Source organism: Miscanthus floridulus, chromosome 6 (genome assembly GCF_019320115.1).
Source record: "Miscanthus floridulus cultivar M001 chromosome 6, ASM1932011v1, whole genome shotgun sequence".
NCBI lineage: Eukaryota > Viridiplantae > Streptophyta > Magnoliopsida > Poales > Poaceae > Miscanthus > Miscanthus floridulus.
The window spans coordinates 114,357,742-114,378,897 of NC_089585.1; the positions used below are offsets into that span (position 1 = coordinate 114,357,742).

At 43.3% G+C, this 21,156-nt stretch overlaps 1 long non-coding RNA gene and 1 pseudogene across 50 annotated transcripts; both read right to left on the minus strand.

The window, feature by feature from the left end:
* Positions 1-767: 767 nt before the first annotated feature.
* On the minus strand, positions 768-9,913 carry LOC136461055 (disease resistance protein RPM1-like; annotated as a pseudogene).
* A 1,690-nt stretch (positions 9,914-11,603) lies between these two features.
* On the minus strand, positions 11,604-19,568 carry LOC136456643 (uncharacterized). Of its 50 annotated transcripts, none has more exons than XR_010759468.1 (15): positions 19,420-19,568; positions 19,085-19,332; positions 17,138-18,393; positions 16,947-17,051; positions 16,771-16,821; positions 16,344-16,417; positions 15,728-15,795; positions 15,441-15,481; positions 15,267-15,315; positions 15,020-15,176; positions 14,804-14,930; positions 14,222-14,284; positions 14,075-14,138; positions 12,663-12,878; positions 11,604-12,105 (listed from the first exon to the last, which is right to left on the minus strand). It is a non-coding gene; the product is annotated as an uncharacterized lncRNA (long non-coding RNA). The 50 variants fall into 50 exon arrangements; XR_010759479.1 differs by having other exon boundaries at positions 16,336-16,417; XR_010759481.1 differs by lacking the exon at positions 15,728-15,795.
* Between the last annotated feature and the right edge of the window lie 1,588 nt (positions 19,569-21,156).

Here is a 21,156-nt window from a genome sequence, read left to right on the forward strand (position 1 = left end):
ACGAGCAACAGCAAACTGGACGTAGGGACATTCTGCCTGAAACCAGTATAAACCTTGTGTCCTTTAGTACACCATCCGAGCCTAACGCGTAACAATTATAAATTTACTGGTTGGTGTTTGTTCGAAACACCGACAAGCAGCCAACAATTATAAATTTACTAGTTGGTGTTTGTTCGAAACACCGACAAGCAGCCACTGATGTTTCTTTCACAATTTTTTGGTGCATGCACAAATGCGCCTAAGAACAGTTGAACAACTCCGCGAGCCTGTGATACAACCTTCATGCTTTGGACTGTGCACCTGGTATTTCAGTTCTGCTTAGCTAGCAGAATCGTGTGGTTATAATTCATGGAATTTTGTGCACCATGTCATGGTAATCAGCTAATGATTATAATTTCCGTCATCATGGGTTCCAGGATGCATCTTGGATTTTTCTTGGTAAAATACCAGTGCCAACCTAAACTTTCTTCAGTTCTTGTGCAAGTTAATCGGTCTGAATGTACAGACCTTCTGATAGCGATTATTCAGGAATCATAACAAGCAACTGCTCTAATGATTGCAAAACATACCTGTGAAAACAAAAATATATTACGATGGTTCTCTTGTAGCTGTGTCGTGTAACTCTATTCCTCTTAATGAAACACAGGCTATAACCCTGATTGTGAAAAAACAAAAATATACAGTTGAACCCACGAGAACAACAAATCAAAAAGCCTCGTGTTACAATATGATTATCTTTGAAGTCCTATAAGCAATGGCCTAAACAGTTACCCATATTGTTGAATGATCTGGATAGATGGGATGTGTTCGACCCTAACAAAATCTTCACTAAGTTCTCCCAATCTATCAGTAAACGAGCTTGGCATGCCCACCAATCTCAGTCTCTGAAATGTAGCAAGAGACTGCAACCCAGTAGGAACTGTCGCTAGATTTTCACATGACATGATCCACACTTCCAGGACACAGGGCATGGCTCCTTCATCGACATCCCATTCCTCCAGCTCCTCATGTTCAGTTATGATAAATATTTTCAGGTTTGGAAAGCCTGGACAGCAGCATCTCATCGCTTTTCCCTGGTATGCTTTGTTCAGCTGGAGGAATAGCAGATTTGGCAATTGAGAGAGAACTGAAAGTGGATCTTCTTCCAGTTTTGAGAAGCTCAAGCGTAGCTTTGTAAGCTTATCTAACTGAGTGAACCAATCTGGCAATTTCTGTAATGGTCCAGCTATGTGCAGCTTCTGTAGACATGATGATGAAGGCTTCAATGTTGCAATGTCAAGAGGTCTGATGCCATCACCTGAGAAGATGGATAGGTATGATAGTTCTTTCATATTGTTTACTCAAGAACACAGTTTTTCTGCATCTTCATTGTTTAAGTCCTCTACAGCAAGCTTTTGAAGCTTAGTAAGGCTTGCAATCTCATGAACAACAGTTGCACTTGCTTGCAAACCAGTTAATACTTGGAGTTCACCAAGCTGGGAAAGTCCTGTCAGGGCCTTGATGCTTTTGCCATCTTGCTTCATCTCTAGGTTTCTTAAATTCCTCAAACACTTGATTTGAAATGCAATTATACTTATCCAAGTCTTCCTGATATCAAGAGTTTGCAAGTGATAGAGTTTCTGCAGTGTTCTTGGGAGCTTCTTCAATTCTGTTCCTCTTAGCCCAAGATACCTCAAGTGTAGTAGTCCTCGTATCTCTTTTGGAAGTTTTAGCACTTGGCATTTTCTAAATCCAAAATTCTTACCAGTTTAAATCTCTTTGCAACAATGTTGCTTTTCAATACAACAGGTGCACTACCACTGAACATGAAAACAGATCGCATTTTTTTCTTGTGTTCTTTGTGGAATTGCACATGAGATGTCTGTAATGAGATGCGCCGAGCACTAGTGCTTGCACCTTTATCATGACAAATGACAGAAAAGTTTCCATTTTCAGATAGCGAGACGGCAAGATCGTGAAGGAGATCATGAATTCTGCATGCTTTTACTCTCCCGCTGCTGCTAACGACCGACGCTTCTATCATGCTTCTGTTAATGAGCTCCATGAGGTACTTCTCTGCGGTTGTTTCAAGTGTCTCATCATTTTTCTTTTTCACAAAACCTTCAGCAATCCATAGTCGAACTAGTTTCTTTCGTGAGATCTCTGAGTCGTATGGAATGACAGAAAGCAGCAGAAAACATGGCTTCAAAGGGTGTGGAAGATCCTTGTAGCTTAAAAAGAGTGCTTGGTGGACTCCCATTTCACCGTTGCTTAAGTCCTTCTGAATACTCTCCAAGACACGTCCATTCGGTGTCTGTTTTTTTCTTCCTTGACATCATGCTCCCTGCAGCAACTATAGCAAGGGGCAAACCAATACACTCCCTCACAATGTCCTTAGCGGTCTCTGTCATGTCATCAGGGCATACCCCATCTGTCAAGAATGCCTTTCTACAAAACAAATTGCAGGAATCTTCAAATGTCATTGGCTGAAGTCGATGGACATCACTTCTCGCATCAATAACTGACTCAGCCACGACAACGTTACGCGTTGTCACAAGGACCCGGCTCCTGCCATTCTTAGGCAATACCAGCTTGATCACATCCCAGAGCCCTTTCTCCCAGACGTCATCAAGCACAAGCAAAAACCGCATACTGTTAGATTGATCTCTAATCCTGATCGAGGGTGCCCAGCCCACCATGGCTGGAGAGCCCCTGTCACACTGCGCTATAAAAGAGGTGGGGGCCGGCGGCTCTGATCACGAGGTTCACCTGATTTGTGCTCCCCACCGACACCTAAACCCTAATCCGATCTAGAGGGGCGCGACTAGTTACGGGAAGCCACCAGCTGCGCCACCTCTACATCTGCACCGAAGGGCTCCCACGACGCCAGACTACACTGCGCCGCCACCGGTTGCCACTGCTCATCACCGTCCTCTTCCCCAACCGTCGCTGCCCTAGCGCAGATACCGACTCCATGACGGACGCGAGTGGATCCTTCTCTACGGTGTCATGTTCGACACGTTCCTCCACTCTTCCCTCTAATCTCTGTCTAGAACATGTACTAGGACATGCTACCTATTTACATGAAGTACCCGGCTAGATCTACGCTCCTAGTGATTCTATAAGTATACAACAATGGTATCGGAGCCAGGTTGCTAGGTGTAGATCTCGGCAGAGAAGTTAGAAAAGAAAGAAAGGTCAGATCTAGCTCGAATCTGAGAAGACAAAGGGTTTGGTTGAACCCTAACCCTAACTGGGTTAAGGAAAGGAGAAGAAGAAGAGGGTTTTGACCTTAAGAAGTTGAGAGTCAAACCCTAAACCCGTGAAGAGTTCACGGGGAAGATAAACAGTGAAATCCTAACTTCGATCCCTATCCCCAATCGGTTGAATCCGAGAACACAAACAGAGAAGCGAATCTAAAGGGGGACGTTGGGGAAGGGGAGGCCTACCTCGCCGCTACGCAAGCACTACTGCCTCACCGGCGCACGGGGAGAAGAAGGCCGAGCCGGGGCGCTGCTCGCCGGGCTCTGGCCAAAGGGGCGCCGCGGCTAGGCCGCTCGACGGCGACGCGCTCACACGCTGGGGAACACGCACGCCGGCGAAGGGGTCGGCGACGGCTCCGAGGCTCTGCTCGCCCTCCGTCGTCTGCTCGCTCGGTTCCTGCTGTTGCTGCGCTGAGGAGAGAAGAGAGAGCGGCGAAGAGAGAGAGAGAGAGAGAGAGAGAGCAAAAAAGAGAATGGCGTTAGGGTTTCGCCCGCGTCGGCCGTCGGGGGGTTTTGATTACTCGATAACGACGCTCGACCGTCGGATCGGTGCGGACGGCTCAGATCGAGCGGGCCATTTCGTGGCCCAGGTGGGCGTGTGCGGCTGTGGCACTTTGCCGGCCTAGGCCCACGTTGCGGCCTGGGTGCGGCCGGGCGTCGCGCAGAGGTAGTGAGCCGAGCTGTTTTTCCTTGCTGGGCCAATGAACAGTGCTGAAATGAGTCATTTTTTGTTTTTCTTTTTCCAGTGAATATTTATTTCCTAGAAAATGGATAAATGGCTTAAAGAAAATAGAAAAAAGAATTTTCCTGTGGGTAAAATTCACTAAATTAAGATTAATTTTCTGTTGCGTATATAAAGATGTTATTTTCATTATTAAATTCGAACCAACAGGAGAATTTAATTTTAAAAAACGGATATGTTTTGGCTTATTATAATATTATTATTACTCTGACCAACATTGATTAATGGTAATATTATGATGAGTTTTTGTCATGCATTAATTCTATTTCTGCCCAACGATGATGTAGAATTAATGTAGAGGACAATTGTATATTTTAATTTTGACCAACATTGAAACTAAGGCATGCAATTGTTGTTATTATTTATGTTCTCACTCTATATAAATTATGTTTTTCAGACGGATACAACTTGATGGGTTGTAACAAAGAGATCCCCACTCTTAAAGGATAATAACTACACGGAGTGAAAGAAAAAGATAGACCTAGCCTTTATCTTGGTTGAGGTGGACTGGGTAGTCACCTCACCGTGTCCCATTGAACCCGTGGCACCGGTGATGAAGACAAACGAGGCTGATGCCGCTTGGGCAACCAGAGAGAGGGATTTTGCATTCCAAAGAATGTCCTATGACTTTGAGCATAGGAAGTGGGTCACTACCAACAAGAAATGTATGGCTGTGATAAAGAACTATGATTAAGCCTGCAATTGTGGGCTCAATCCCAGAGTGTGACACCGTTACCGAGTATCTCGAAAGAATAAAGAGTCAATTCACTGGCTTTTCAAAGACATATGCTACCCAGCTGATAAAGCAGCTGGTGGCAGAGAGTTACTCAGGTAATGGTGGCATAAGAGAGCACATACTAACGATGAGCAATTTGGCATCCGAGCTAAAACCAATAGATCTGGCTCTCAAGAAAAAGTTTTTATCCATCTGATTTTTGCTTCCTTGCCAAAAGAGTTTGACACTTTTATTGTCAACTACAACATATAGCCCGAGAAATAAGACATGGAGAGGCTCATGGCTATGTATGTGTAAGAGGAGGAGAGAATGAAAGCTACCAATGGTGGCACTATTAATTATGTGAAAAACAAGTTCACAGTAAAGAAAGACCGGTGTCTCTATTGCAAAAAGACGGGACATTATAAGAAATATTGTCCCGATTACTTAAAGATGATCATGACAAAGAAAGGTGAAAACATTATTACGTTCATAAATAAATCTCTGTATGTACAATATTCAAAATCTACTTGGTGGATTGACTCAGGTGCAACTGTTCATGTTGCTAATTCTTTATAGGATTCCGTTCGATGAGGACTACGCAAAGAAGCGAAAGACACGTTAAAGTTGCAAATGGAGTCTGAGCAGATGTCAAAGTCGTTGGCGATCTTTATCTAGAGCTTGCTGATGGCTTCACTCTTTTACTTAGAGATGTACTTTATGTTTCCTCTTTACAGAGAAACTTGATTAGTGTTTTATGCTTGGACAATGATGGATATGATTGTCATTTTGAAAATAGCAAATGTAAGATAATATTTAATAATGCATGTGTTGGTCGTGCTATCTTATAAAATGAGCTTTATTTGTTATCACTACGTGATAATGTGAATGTTGTATGCGATGATGGGAACATTGCGTGCGACAATGAGAATGTATCCTCGTCTGCGGATGTAAACAGAAAACGAAAGAGAGTTCATGATGCGTTGTTAAAATTATGACACTGTCGTTTAGGCTATATTTCGAGGGGGAATAGAAAGACTAGTTAAGAATGATATTCTTCCTCCATTAGAGCTCTTAGATTTAGAACAATGCAGAGAATGCATAAAAGGAAAGTATGTACAGAAAATTAAGAAAGATGTCAAACGAAGCGTAGGAATTTTACATATTATTCACACAGACATCCTGCGGTCCTGTTTCCTATAAAGAGTGTGGATGGTTATGATTCGTTCATAACATTCACAGATGATTACTCCCGTTATGGCTATATTTATCCAATCAAAGAAAGAATAGAAGCATTGGATAAATTTAAGATATTTAAGGCAGAAAGTTGAAAACCAATACAATTTAAAGATTAAGATAGTTAGGTCTGACCGTGGGGGGAGTACTACAGTCGGCATACCCCATATGGCCAAGTTTCTGGACCTTTTGCAAGGTTCTTACAGGAGAATGGCATTGTAGCTACAGTATTCTACACCGGGTGAACCTCAACAGAATGGAGTAGCTGAAAGACACAATCGTACCCTGATGGATATGGTGCGCAGTATGATAAGTTACTCCACCTTACCGTTGAGCCTGTGGATGAAGGCGTTAAAAACTATCATCCATATTCTCAATAGAGTACCAAGTAAGTCGGTGTCCAAAACACCGTATGAGTTGTGGACAGTAAGAGTACCCTCACTAAACCACTTACGTGTGTGGGGGAGTCCTGCTGAGGCTAAAGTATTTAACCCAAACATTGAAAAGCTAGATCCCAAAATAGTAAGTTGTCATTTCATCGACTACCCAGAAAAGTCAAAAGGTTTTCGTTTCTACTGTCCAAACAGATATACAAAGTTTATGAAAACGAGACACGCTGTCTTCCTAGAGGATGAAATGATCAGGGGGAGCATGGTAGCTCGAGAAATTGACCTTAAAGAGAAGTAGGTGTATGCGCCCACTCCGATGATTCATGAGCTATTTTTCTCACTACTTGCTGTCGCTGCACCGACAATGCAAGACACTGTGATGCTAGCACCTGTTGTTATTCCGCCTGTGGCAACAATAAATGACGATGAGAAAACTATTCTTTAGGATCCTGTAGAACCTATTGTCACACATGAGGGGGAGCAACAACAACCTCAAACAGAATATGTGCCAAATGTGGAGGCTCCTAAAAGGTCTCAAAGAGTTAGAAGATCAGCTATTCCTGCTGACTATGAAGTATATAATACTGAGGAATTTCAAATGGAGAATGATCCCACCTTATTTGAAGAAGCCATGAGAAGTGATCATTCATCAAAGTGGCTTAAGGCCATGGAAGATGAAATGAAATCTATGAATGCCAATAAAGTTTGGGACTTAGAAATAATTCCTAAATGAGCCCAAACAGTAGGCTGTAAATGGGTCTATAAAACAAAACTTTTGACTCTTAAGGGAATATAGAGAGAGAGATATAAAGCGCGACTTGTGGCAAAAGGTTTTACGCAAAGAGAAGGAATTGATTACAATAAGACCTTTTCTCCAGTCTCATGTAAGGATTCCTTTAAAATCATAATGGTATTAGTGGCACATTACAATTTAGAATTACATCAGATGGATGTAAAGACGGTATTTCTCAACAGAGACTTGGAGAAAAATGTTTACATGGCACAACCGAAAGGTTTTGTCGTGGAAGGAAAAGATCGAATGGGATGTCGCCTAAAGAAATCCATTTATGGATTAAAACAAGCTTCAAGACAGTGGTACTTAAAGTTTGATCAGACAATAAGAAATTTTAGGTTTAAAGAGAATGTTGAGGACAATTGTGTCTATGCAAAGTTTAAGAATGGGAAGTTTATCTTCCTTGTCCTGTATGTGGACGACATCTTACTTGCTAGTAGTGATGTCAGTCTACTACTAGAGACAAATAAATTTTTGTCCTCAAAATTTAATATGAAAGATCTTGGTGAATCCTCGTTCGTTCTAGGGATCGAGATTCACCGAGATAGAAGTAAAGGGATATTAGGACGGTCACAAAAGACGTACATAGAAAGAATCTTAAAGAAATTCAGTATATATAAATGTAGTCCCTCATCCTGCTCCTATAGTCAAGAGCGATAGATATGAGGATTTTCAATGCCCCAAGAACCAATATGAGATCGATCAAATGAAAGAGGTTTCATATGCTTTCCGCTGTCGGAAGCTTGCAATATGCTCAAGTATGTACGCGCCCTGACTTAGGCATTTGTTACCGGGTTACTTGGCAGATTCCAGAGCAATCTTGGAACAGAACACTAGAAATTAGCAAAGAAAGTCTTGCGTTATTTGCAAGGAATGAAAGGCCTCATGATGACGTATAGAAGATCTGATTCACTCAATATAGTGGGATATTCAGATTCTGATTATGCGAGAGATGATAGAAAATCCATGTCTGGATATATATTCACTCTCGCAGGGGGAGCTATTTCATGGAAAAGCTCAAAGCAAACCGTCACTACATCGTCCACAATGTATGCCGAGTTTGTAGCGTGTTATGAGGCAACGGGGCAGGTGAACTGGCTAAAGAAGTTCATACCCCGTTTGAAGGTGGTTGACAACATCTATAGACCACTTAAGTTATACTGCGATAGTAATCCGACAGTACAGTATGCTCACAACAATAAGTCAAGTGGTGCTGCCAAACACATTGACATAAAGTATTATATTGTGAAAGATAAAGTCCGGGATCATGTCATAAGTCTTGAGCATATAAGTACCGAAAAGATGCTCGCGGATCCGCTTACAAAAGGATTACCACCCAACGTGTTCAGAGAACATGTAGCCGACATGGGTTTAAGGGAAAGCCTATAATTCCTTGACAAAAGAAGGCCCAAAAGTTAAGTATCTATTTTATAACAGAGTGGTGTATTGTAGCTATTAAATCTATCGGCAATTGACCGTGACAATGAAACATGCTCTATGCGCTAATCTGTAATGAAATGAACAAAAGTAAATGATATAAAAATAAAAGATGGAAGGAGATTAAGGGGGAGATTGTTAGATTGATCTCTAATCCTAACTGGACCCAACGACCCAGTTGGGCCTTCGATTCGCGCCCTGATCGGGGCGCCCAGCCCACCATGGCTGGAGGGTCCCTGTCACACTGCGCTATAAAAAGAGATAGGGGCCGACAGCTCTGATCACGAGGTTGACTTGAGCCGTGCTCCCCACCGATACCAAAACCTTAATCCGATCTAGAGGGACGCAGCTAGTGATGGGAAGCCACCAGCCGCGCCGCCTCTGCATCTGCACCTGAAGGGCTCCCACGATGCTGGACTGCACCTGCGCCGCCACCGATCTTCACCGCCGGTCGCCACTGCTCATCACCGTCCTCTTCCCCAACCGTCGCTGCCCTAGCGCAGACACCGACTCCATAGCGGACGCGAGTGGATCCTCTTCTGCGGTGTCAGGTTCGACACGTTCCTCCACTCTTCCCTCTAATCTCTGTCTAGAACATGTACTAGGACATGCTACCTATTTACATGAAGTACCCGGCTAGATTACATTCCTAGTGATCCTATAAGTATACAACACATACCTCTGAGGCCACTCCAGAGCAAGTTCTTGGAGTTGCCCCTCACTGAGAGAGTTTGCCTCGGCAGAGAGGATCCTCACCAGCCCCTGGCCATCTCACGAAGGACACCTCGCAGCTCCATCTTATTTGAAACATAGACCCATGAACTGCAATCGAAGTGCCTCTTCACATCTGGGTGGTTGTACACCTTCTTGGCAAGCGTGGTCTTCCCAACACCACCCATGCCAACCAAGGACATGACGCTCAGCTCTGATTCCTCACCCAAATATGCTGAAGCAACGCTTCCAGGTCTCTATCTAGGCCTACAGTGTCTTTGTCATGAACTAGGGGAGACGAGGCTAAGAGACCAATGATCTTATCACTGGAGTCTGCTGGGTTTGGGTACTCAAACCGCCGGCGAGAGATGTCGCTCAGCTGCTTCTTGATGCGCCTGATCCGAGCCTCTACTTTGCTCCATGCTCTCAAGTTACCGAGGATGCTGCAACCACGCACCTGATTAGCATCCAAGACATCGAAGACGTCCTCCGAATAAGCATGATGTCCCACATCTGGTGGACCCATGCTTCTGTGGTCGCGCTGCCATCGCCGCTGCACGTCTCCACCTCGTGCAGGAAAAGCTGCATGCTGTGGAGCTCGTCGCGGAGCCAGCAGACATCCTGGCCTGAGACTAGAACGGTGGTCATGGAGTATCTCACCGCTAAGGAAATGACAAAAAGATGAAGAAGATCCAAAGCACATTGAGGTGTAGAACAAACATAGCACCATGAGTTAGAACAAAGGCTGAGATCATTAGATCTAAATCCATCACAAAAATCGAGTTTCTGATGGAGGTACTTTAATAATAATTAGATCTGAACCATCACAAAAAATCAAGGACCCAAATACAATACAAATAATGATCAATGAGTGAGCGTCAACACAAGAATTTTTTTGCCTTGCTCCAAATTTTCATAGCGTTGGTTGGACTTGGTAAAACTCGGGGTTGTTGCAACACTAGGAGAAAATGGCAATCGCAAATCAAAACTTACTTTCTGCAAAACATAAATCATCTATTGCAGCATTAGGAAATCATCTTGCAATACCCCCAAATGGTCTCATGCAACACGGAGAAACAATAAACACAACTTCATAAATCAGATGCAACAACATGGGTTTGGATGGCTTATAAACACAACTTCATAAATCATCCCGTTCGTTTGGCTTATAAGCCAGTATTTTTCTCTCACGACAGATAAGTCAGACTGCCATATGGGTTTGGATGTACAATAGCTAGGGGATGAGTTCAAGGGCGAAGGTTGCAGCTCCAACTGAATGCCCCGGCCCATAACCATCGAGCTCACCGTAGGGAGGACCGGAGGAGCAAGAAGGTCATCACATTCTGTGTCCACTCCCAGCATGGACGAGCCCACACAGCCATACCTGCCGTGGTTGCAGCGACACTCTTTGAACTTTTCCATGAGCGGCGACGGGAGCATGACCCCGCAGGAGACAGGGGAGCCAATGGTGGCTGCGCTCGAAGGATTTGGGAGCAAGCCGACGACGGAGGAAGCAAGATTGACAGATTTCGTTGTGGGCAATAAGGAAGTGCCGGAAGAAAAAAAGAGATATTGGAGAGAGAAGAGAGTCGGGAATCAACGAGTGAGGCGGAAGATTTTTTTTTTCTTCAAGCTCGCAGTGGATGATAACGTGGATAGCGTGAGACCTGTTTGTTTGGATGTGGCGTAAACGATCGTAAATTTTCAGCCGGAAGAATATTTTTCTCTCCGGAAGAATATTTTTCTCTCACATAAATCAGTCAGCAGTACTTCTTCACGAACCAGCAACGATACGAATCAGCCAACCGAACAGGCTGACTTAGTATTAGTATCCGAAAAGGACTTGTGATGTTATGATGTTCTACGGTTGTACCGTGGACAGACTCAAGAATTATTGTTTCCTTAATTATTGGGATAAAGAAACAGATGCTTGTTTCACTTTGCTGTCCATTTTATCCCTTTTGTGCAACAAACTCCTGGTTTGAATACACTTGTTAGCTTTCTAGTAACGAAGAAGAACGCCAGAGCTTTATTAGTGTCAATAGGCGCGCTTGATTACTGTGGGTGCGCGCCGGTGAGCACAATGAAAGTTTTCCATGAAGCAAAAGCTCATTCTTTCATTCCTGCAAAAATACAAATTCGCTCGTCGTTTCAGTGAAACGGATTTCTTCCATTCCTTTGTGTCAAAAATATACACTAGTCCGTGGCGCACGCCGTCAGGCACGTCGGCGTCGACGAATCACCCGGTTAAGGCGCAGATCATGGCATTTTCTGTGCGTGGTAATCATAGACATGATATTTCCAGATCATACACAGTCTATGATGAAATTCTAAAATCTTAGAGAGTAACAATGCTCATACATTTAAGCAAATTTGAGTTCCATTCCAAAGGAAAACAAATCATAGCAGTGCAAAACATAGAAAATAAAAAACTCCACTCCAACCCAAGGGAAAGAATCTTTGCTCTCTCTCTTGCTACGCTTGCTCTGATTCATGTACCTTCTTCCCACCATTCCTAACATCTCAAAGTATCAATTCCGGTAGGATCTATAGTTTTTCACTGTCCACTGTATCCTATTTCAGTTTTTTTTCTTCCAATTCCTCTATTTTGCATTCCTTTGTTGCAGTCAAGCCCTTGCTGTCAGAAAAGAATTGTTAGATAGTCGATACAGATGTACATAGCTTCTCAGGCGTCTCTTGTCCTTCCCAGCAGCATGTGCCTCACTCACTCCTTCGATGGTCGTGGCACCTTCATTTCCCACTTCAGCAATGACAGGGTTAGTGCTACCGACAGTATAGTGTCCCAATAACACTGTGCGAATGGCAATCAAATTAGGCAACTGCCATAAAAAACAACCAGTAAATATCAATTGCAACTGCATTTATGTTTTTTTTCCCAAAAAAATATCTACATGGGGTTCATAATACAGGGTGGTCACTTTGGCCAGCATGTAAGATAGAGAAGGCATTACCATCATATAATGAAAACATCACACTCAATTGAAGAAAGAAACCTAGGCAATAGTTAAAGGAGGAAGCAGTAGACAACCTGGGGCTACTCCAAAAATGGTGTCGGTCATGAACAGATAAAGGGAGTTGGCAATAAATTCCAGTAATTCAGCCCTACTGGTATCGCTAAATTCATAACAGAAGTTCTTATACTTCAAAAATGGCAAAAAAAAGGAAAGGAAAAAGGTTTGGCATGTTGCTCAAGCACATTCATTTTGTATTTTGTTATTTTAATGTACACTTGTATATTTTCGTATATTAAGGATCTTATTATGGATCTGTTACATTTTACTTCATGGAGGTCTAAATCTAAAAAACAATCCCATGACCTTTAGTTGTTAGGAGCATTCATGCATGTATCCTATGAATATGCTGCTAGGACATGTACCTTTGCAGTCAATGTAGGCCACACGAACATATAGCAGCACACTGCAGAGAAGGTTGACGAAATCGGCCATGTAGGATTCAGTACATGCGGCCAATAGATGTAGACACACAGAACATTGACAGATAAGAAGGCTGTCATTGCATCTTTGACACCACCGCATGCGCCACCACCACCAACCCCCTCACCGCCATGGCCAGGTCTTGCTGTTGCCTGTTGCTGTCACAGAACTGCAGTGAGCTTACTCTATTTTAGATTATAGAATTATGCATGTGTGCTAAAGGACATAAATGTGATAACAATATCTGTACGAAACCAAGGGTGCTATACAGGTATTCCATGGTGGTGCACATCTCTGGGATATGGTAATATATTGATAAAAGATTGAGGTATTTATGGGACTCTGTCAGTGTCATGCTATTGAGAACTAAAAACCAAAAAGTTAGTCAAACTAAATCTGTGAAGCGAATAGCAAGTTATTGTTATACAGGTAATAAATGTTTCTTTCGTTTTACAAATTTTAATGTGGATAGAAACTAAGCACAGTTGTCCCCTGCTGGACATCTCCTGTATATAGCAAAGACAATGTATTTGATAAAAGAAAAGGCCAATGTATGAAATCCTCTCTCAGCAAACATTTATTTAAGAACCAAAACCAAAACACAAAATAATACAACTTTCATTTTAGGAATGCACAACTATAGCGGACTGCACATTTCCTGCATATGCTAATTCTATAAAGGTCACCAGCAAAATGGGAGTGTAGGAAGAGCCCAAGGAGCCAGCCCCAGGCCAGTAGCAGAGGATTCTTGGAGCAGACTCATGTTCGGCACACTAAAACCTGCTATGTCAGACCTCTCATTTCCACTGAACTAATTGTCACCACCGCTACTATCACTGAACTAATGGGTTAACTATATATGAAAATGTCAACTATCACTCTACTAATTCTCATAGCACATAAATGGCATTTCCTCTCACTGAACTAATAAATCCATATTAAATCAATTTATCCCTCAAGATAAGGCTTAGGGCCGGCCTTACCTCATGATTAGAAGAGGGCGAAGGCAATTAACGATGCGCTTCTTGAGCATGTGCACAAGCTTGATAATGGGTTAGGCATAAAACTGGCATGGGATACGCATTCCCTCAAACTGGCTTGTGTATGTGGATTATTAGGCAGATAGATTAAGCCTGACAAATAGGTTATGTAGAGATATAGGTGACCAAGTAATAATTGGAACGTGCTGCAATGTTATGCGTATAATCAGTAAGCTAAGGTGATAACAGCTATTCCATAATTATGAACCATACTTTCAGAAACAATCATGCAAGGTAAGAGTCCATGCAGGTTCTTGTTAACAGAACACATGTGAACCCAAAAAAAAAACAGCAAGAGCTGCATAGGAATTCACCAGGTTCCTATCCTGTGATATCCACGATTTTGTGTTGAACACCAACAGTGGAGCAACCCTTAACCTACAAATAATGTGAGTGAAGGGAAGACAATGATATGATAAACAAGGAATGGAAAAATAATAAAAGTTCCCTACAGAACTCACCCAAATGCCGCATGATGGGTTTAGACTATTTCTGCCAGCAGCACTCGCAACAGGCTAGCCAACCTATGTGGGGAATTTTTTTCTTTAGTCAATCAGCAAAGTACCGAAGGGCAAAGCAGAAAAAAGGAAATATGGAAAATAGATGTTAAAACGCAGCAATAATAATAAATCAAAGGAACATAAATAAGCGACTGTAGATATGTTGTTTCCATCCTATGCTATTGTTGCCATCATGATTCATAATTTAAACCAACATGATTGCAGGACCACCGATAGCAAAGGCAAGTAGAGTTGTGCCTAATACGAAGCATTAAACCACAAATCAGCCACTGTTATGGAAGGGGAACAAAATATCTCATGAGCGAATTTTTTTTTTTTTTACTGAGACTATTCTATTCTCGCACTTTAATTTTGCAAAACAGAAGAGACATGTTGTAAGCATCAGCAAAGCATGGCAAGATAACACATGGTAATATGATCATCAATCTATAACATAATACCTGCCTGGTCTCAAAATCCTACACTAAGAAATCAAACAAATATCTCAGACATGGTCATGTGCTCAGGTCTATTGCATAATACCTGCCTGCTCTCAAAATCCAGTGGAACCCAGCAGAACATATGAACATAGGTACGCACTAAGCACAACAAGAAGAATTGTAGGAAAGGCTGGTTTATGGCTTAATCACCGCGAAACACCTCACGGCCACTGCACCAGCAGAAGGGAAAATTAGCGCCAACAGATTCCAACATGGCATGACAAAAAAAAACCTACTCGGTGAGGGCATACAAACACACCTGCGATCTCTGAACTATGAAAGTAGGCAAATAGTAGGAGCATAGCAACACAACGGTGATTTCTGAACTTTGAAAGTAGGCCAACAGTAGAGTTTTTCCAATGGACAAAACAAGGTTGGCACCATCACAATCAAACAGGCTACTACTGTAATGAGATCTGGTTTTTACCGGCGCGGAAAATCACAGTCAAATGGAAGCGATGCATGAATAAAATGTAAAGTAAAAGGGACCAAAAAAAGATTCTCACCCGAACAGCAGATCAACAGATCGGTTAGCAGCTGCTGGTGACTAAATCACTATAAAATACCACCTCGCCAGTGCAAAAAAAAATCAGGAAAAAAATAGTTTGTAGTAACTGCACAGGCATAATATAGTTTGCAGAATTTTCTTAAAAAAAAGAGAGAAAAGTATGACAACTTACCAACATAGGAAGTACCTGCAGTTGCGTTGTACATATGGAGGCTGAGAAGTGAATAAAAAGTGTTTGCAATACAAAGCAATTGTTAGCAACACAGAAAAATGTGGTGTGAGGAATTATATGAAACAATGTGCAGTGAAAACGTAAACAAAGTATATAAGTCTAATCTAAATCTAAAAATGAGAAAGATCTTTATTATGAAAGCCAACACCTGCATATGCATGTGTAGCCTCTGCATTCAGGAAGAATAACATCACACTTAGAAATGACGGCAAGAGTATAGGGCGTACCCAGTGCAGAGAGCTCCCGCTCTGTGCGGGGTCTGGGGAAGGGTGTCAGTGGCAAGCCTTACCCTCGCCTGTGCATAAAAAAACTTAAAACAAGCAGTATAGACCTACCATCTCAATAAGTGGACATAGGATCCTGAAAGAGCGCTAATTAGTCCAATAATATTTGTATCTTTATTCAGTCAACCAAAACTTTTATTTTTGGTGGAGAACCAAAGCAACATCATTATTATTACGTATGTGGCAGAGACAGTTGATTAGACAGGTAACTATGTTTGTTATTAGACACAAAAAAGACTCAGGACAACCTGCCGCAGACAAATTATGACAAAGGACTAAAGAGGTCAAACTGGAAGGAACATATGGTAAACTGAATGCAGAGCTGTCTAACCTTGATCAGTTATGAAGATAAGAAGCTCTATTTAACTATGCTACACATGATCCGTAACAGGTAGGGAAAAACATGAAGTATGCCCAAAAGAAATTTAATTCTATGTTGGCCCTGAATCTTTTTTGTAGCCATAAAAAAGTATATAATGCTAACACTAATATGTCTTGCCTTTGAAACTGACACCAAAACTAATAGCATAAGCAGAGCAAAGATGCTACACCTTAGTACCTGAGATCTGTGTCCAATATATCCATGTAGACATTTCATCAAAAATCATGAGGGCACTTTGTAGGACATCGTACCTACAGAGAAGGGGTCACATGGTCATAGTATTAGCATGTTATCAATGGAACAGCCATATATAAAGACCAATTTGATACTCTGATAACATGACAGCTTCAAAAACAACTGACATGTACTAATTAAGATATGTGTCGACAGATTAATAAGAGAAACTAAAACTAACTCACCAAGCCTACCTGAGTAGTAATCAGTTATGAAGATAATCAGGTCTATTTACCTATGCTTACACATGATCAATAACAGCTAGGGAAAAAATGGACTATGCCCAAAAGAAATTTTAATTCTATGTTGGTCCTGAATCTTTTTGCTAGCCATAACAAAGATATATAACGCTAACACTAACATGCCTTGCCTTTGAAACTGACGTGTAAACTAATGTTTTTTCCTCAAAAGCAATACATCCCTGTCAACCAATTTACAAAAAGCGATCAGTATGCACCTCCATCACAATCCACAATTACATTCTGCTGTCTCTGGACATAATCAAGGAAGGGAAGACACCGAACAGAAGGATAAAGTAGCAATTACCAGTGTAGCAATTTCTAGAGAAGGAAGGGGGAGCCGGCATCATCACAGACACGAAGACACATTAGTTGGCAGACCAAAAATAGACAATACATCTCCATTAGATCCCTGGAAACAAAATCAATGTCCGGTCAAAACAAAAGGAAAAGTTTTTGGGCATCTAGAATCATAAATCAGAAGTAGGCACCCACAACCTGGCACACTTTGCTCCAAGGAGACGAAATGTGACAGAGACAGCTCGGGACCGTCGCGCCGGCGGCGCCGGCGAGGGCGGCCAACTCTAGGGCATTCGACGGCGACGCAGGCAAGGGCGGCCAGCCCTACACCACGTCACGGCCGGCGGGGGTGACGCCGGGCATCCCTAGGGCACGGCGACGAGGCGCCGCGGATAAGGCCGGCCAACCCTAGGGCACGGCGGGGTGGCAGCGCAGGTGAGGACGGAGGTGGCGTTCAGAGGAGGGGATGGAGAGGATGGAGCAGTGGCGGCGCTGGCAAGGGCAGAGCGGCAGTGGAGCATGTGGAGGGGAGGGCTCCAGAGGGCGGCGTGGGGAGGGGCGGCGGAGCAGGAGGACGGCGCGCGTGGGAGGGAGCGGCGCGCGGGAAGGGACGGGCGCGGGAGAGCGGCGTGTGGGGAGAGCGAGGGGCGCAGGGGAGATTTTTTTTTTTTTGCCGTGTGTACAGTCGGTGGATGGGCACCGTAGATTTTAGATCAGACGCAGTAAAAGATTTTTGCTATCATGGATGCTCTGGTTGGCGGCCAAATTCGGCTCGTTTGATAAGAAGAAAGAAAGAAACTGACGTTAGCGAAACGGAGAAACGATATTCCATTGAAACTAGAAAACTCAGCGCGGCTTTGCCGCGCCTCTTTGGAGTTCGCCGGTGTAGTTTTTTTATACCATTATTAGTGCAAAAGGTTGAGCTACGAGATCACCCACATTAGTAATATATAAGGATTTTGAAGTTGAGCTAAGTTGTCGTGGAGTCATGATTAATATTTACAGCAGTAGCACTATCAGGAGTTCAAATATTTTCTCAAAATATCATTCTGTGCCTTGCTCGATCCAACTGTGTTATACTACCTAAATTTGCATGCACATATATACGTTGTTGTGAGGTGTGAAAAATCTGTACTACTAATTCTTAGAGTTGAATAAGGCACTTGAACGGGACTGAAGCACCAAATAACTGACATAGGTCATACATTATACGACTGATTTCAGATACAAAATTAAAATAGAAACAAGGTATTGTTGAAAGAATCAATGTTTATAAAATCTAGTATTAGTTTGCTGGTAAAAAAAGCAATGCAACAGTACCGTTTCCTAGCATTAATTAGAATGTGAGGCACTGAAAGATCATGCTAAGAACGTCGAATGGCCTTACAAGATTCACAAGATTCCCAATGCACTTCAACATTGTACTAGCAGCCCCAAAAGATGATGTATTATTCCTGTGAGACAAATAATGTCGTGTTTGTACAGTAATTAACAAACTTGACTTGCAATTAGCAGAGCAAGTATTTTCAGACTAAGAAAGCAGTAGGAAAGGCAGTACATCAAAACTGAAACTACACATGAGAGAACGGCGAGGATGTCATCTTTTGTGTAATGCTCTGAATTCTGAACTATCTAATGATTTTGAGTTATAGCATGTCCATATGATAGCGCTGCCTCATAGTTTTGGATGAACAGGCTCCGCACTGAGGAGCAGTCGTGGATCTAAGACAGGAATAGTATGATAGAACACATACTAAGTTAAATGGGATGCTTCAATTGTCGTAATTGAGAATAGTATGATATACTAAGACAGGAATGGATGAAGAACATATTAAACCCCAACATGAATAGGTAATCTCGTGCATAGCTAGTCATTCACAAAGCATATCAGATGATCTATGTATCAATTGTCCACTAATATTTCTGCCAATGCAAAATCAAGCATGCTGAGTTGAATTTTACAACTCAAAACCCATAGAGTTGCAAACAAATTAAGCAGCATTTTCCATCTTTAACTCAAACACATTCAGACATAAGAAATCAACTGCGTGTATTCTCTGATTCAGGTCTGGAGTTTCATTTACCCATACTGAACTACAGTTTTACGTTTTATCAGAGAGTTTAAGATGGGATATTTTGGCGCACCTTTCCGGGATTGAAGTTTGCAGCTGCAATTGGAGCTGCGGGTACAGTGAATATCACCAGGCACAGGCCGCCGAGCCGGAGGAAGAAGGAGCCTAGGGTCTTTGCTCGAAGGGGACTTGGATCTCCAGCCCGAGGTCCCAACTCGGCCCGCCGACGACGAAGCCGCTGCGGCTGCCCTCCGCCTCCTCCTGCGCCCTACGCCGACGCAGCCTCCTCCTGCGTCGTCTACACCATCCTCACCTCCTGACCTAACCAAATCAGCGCCATGAGAAACAAAGTACGCCAACCCAACCCAATGTCGGGCAAAACGAATCAGTGCAAGGAGCATCTCTTACCTGCGTCTTGCTCGCGAATCGCTACACTGGCTGCTGGAGAGTCGAGGGCGGGAGAGACGGCGGCGCACGCGATAGGGCTGCGGGAGAGAGGCGGCTGCGGGGCTGTGGGAGTTTGCACGATAGGGTTACAGACAGGAGAGGGAAGAGGGATGCGGGGTTGATTTCCAAATAATTTGAGGCGTTTTTTGCAAAATATTCTGAGAGGGCTTCTGGAGCGCGGGTTGATTTCCGAAAAGTTGAAGGGGTTTCTTGTAAAATGACCGCGGATCGCCCGATCTGGGCCGTCCGCGCGCCCGATCGAACGGCCGCAAAAAACCGGTGACGTGGCACGCTGTCTGGCCGCGGTTTGGGCGCATGTTTCATATAGAAAGATTCCTATACATGGAGAACCTCCGCTCCAAACGGGATCTCAGTGAGGATCAGACATTGACACCATTCTTCACGGCATCTCTTGCCTGCTAGTACCCGTAGTAATCATCTTTCTGTACAGGTACTAGGGTTACGACGGAGTTTGCAGGTCTTCACCGGCACCGGCACCGTCATCCACTGACTCCCATCCCAGCGTCCGGATGCATTTGCTCTACTCCAGGTACTGTATGCAACACGGCGACAACGACAAGGCTGCCGGGGGCATGCATGCCAGTATGCCACCCTCAGATTGCAGCGCTGGTCATCGTACAGATCGAGTTAACACTCCTTGTCCATTCTGCCGAGCCCAGCGGCCGGCTCCTGAACATATCAAAGGCTAAGGGCCATTACTAGAGAACAGACTTTAGAATGATGTCCCAATTTAGTATTAGCCTCGGCATTTTTTTTTGTCCTCGGGACTAAATGACCCTTTAGTCCCGGTTGGTACCAACCGGGACTAAAGGTCCCTGCCCAACGGTCGTCCGCGGGGCAGGGATCTTTAGTCCCGGCTGGTATTACCAACCGGGACTAAAGGTAGTCCCGGTTGGTAATACTAGCCGGGACTAAAGATTTTAATCCTGGTTTGGGTGATTCCCCGGGAATAAAGATTAATCTTTAGTCCCAGTTTGGACCCCTAACCGGGACTAATTATCCCGGCCTATAATTCTGCTCAATTCTTCCTCCCCGAGCCCGAGCCATTCCATTATTCAAACTCACTGCCTCTGTTCTTCAGCTTGCTGTTGTTCTTGCACTCTCCTCCTCCATTGGTGTTGCTCTTCGATTTTGGAGGTAGCAAACTTAATCCTCTTATGTTTTATCAGTAGCTTATCTCATTTTGCGATGTAGATGCATGTGTAACTTTATATGTTGGACTTTATTATGATTTTATATGTCATTTTTAGCTCAAAATCACATGATGATTTGCATATATGTTTGGATAAACAAAAGTTAAATTAGTTCATCAAAATCACACCTCGCTCGTCCTCGCTGGAGCACGCGCCATCCTCGTCCCCGGTGGCTTACGTGATCTTAGAATTAATTTTTCCATGAAATGAAAAACTTAGAAAATTGTTAGAAAATTATAGAAAATCCGTACTAGTTGAACTTGCGGACCGTATTCATCTCGGCGACCATATTCTCTGCCGAGCGGTAACGGACGTCAAGGAGGAGCTTTGATTCTACGAGGAAGAGCGGCAACGGTCGTGGAAGACCGTGTTCCCTTTCTCGTAGAATCGGAGCTCTTCCTTGGCCAAGTACGGTGCCGTCCGGTAGAGAAATGCTCGCCGAGATGATCACGTAAGCAAGGTCAACTAGTACGGATGGTTATTT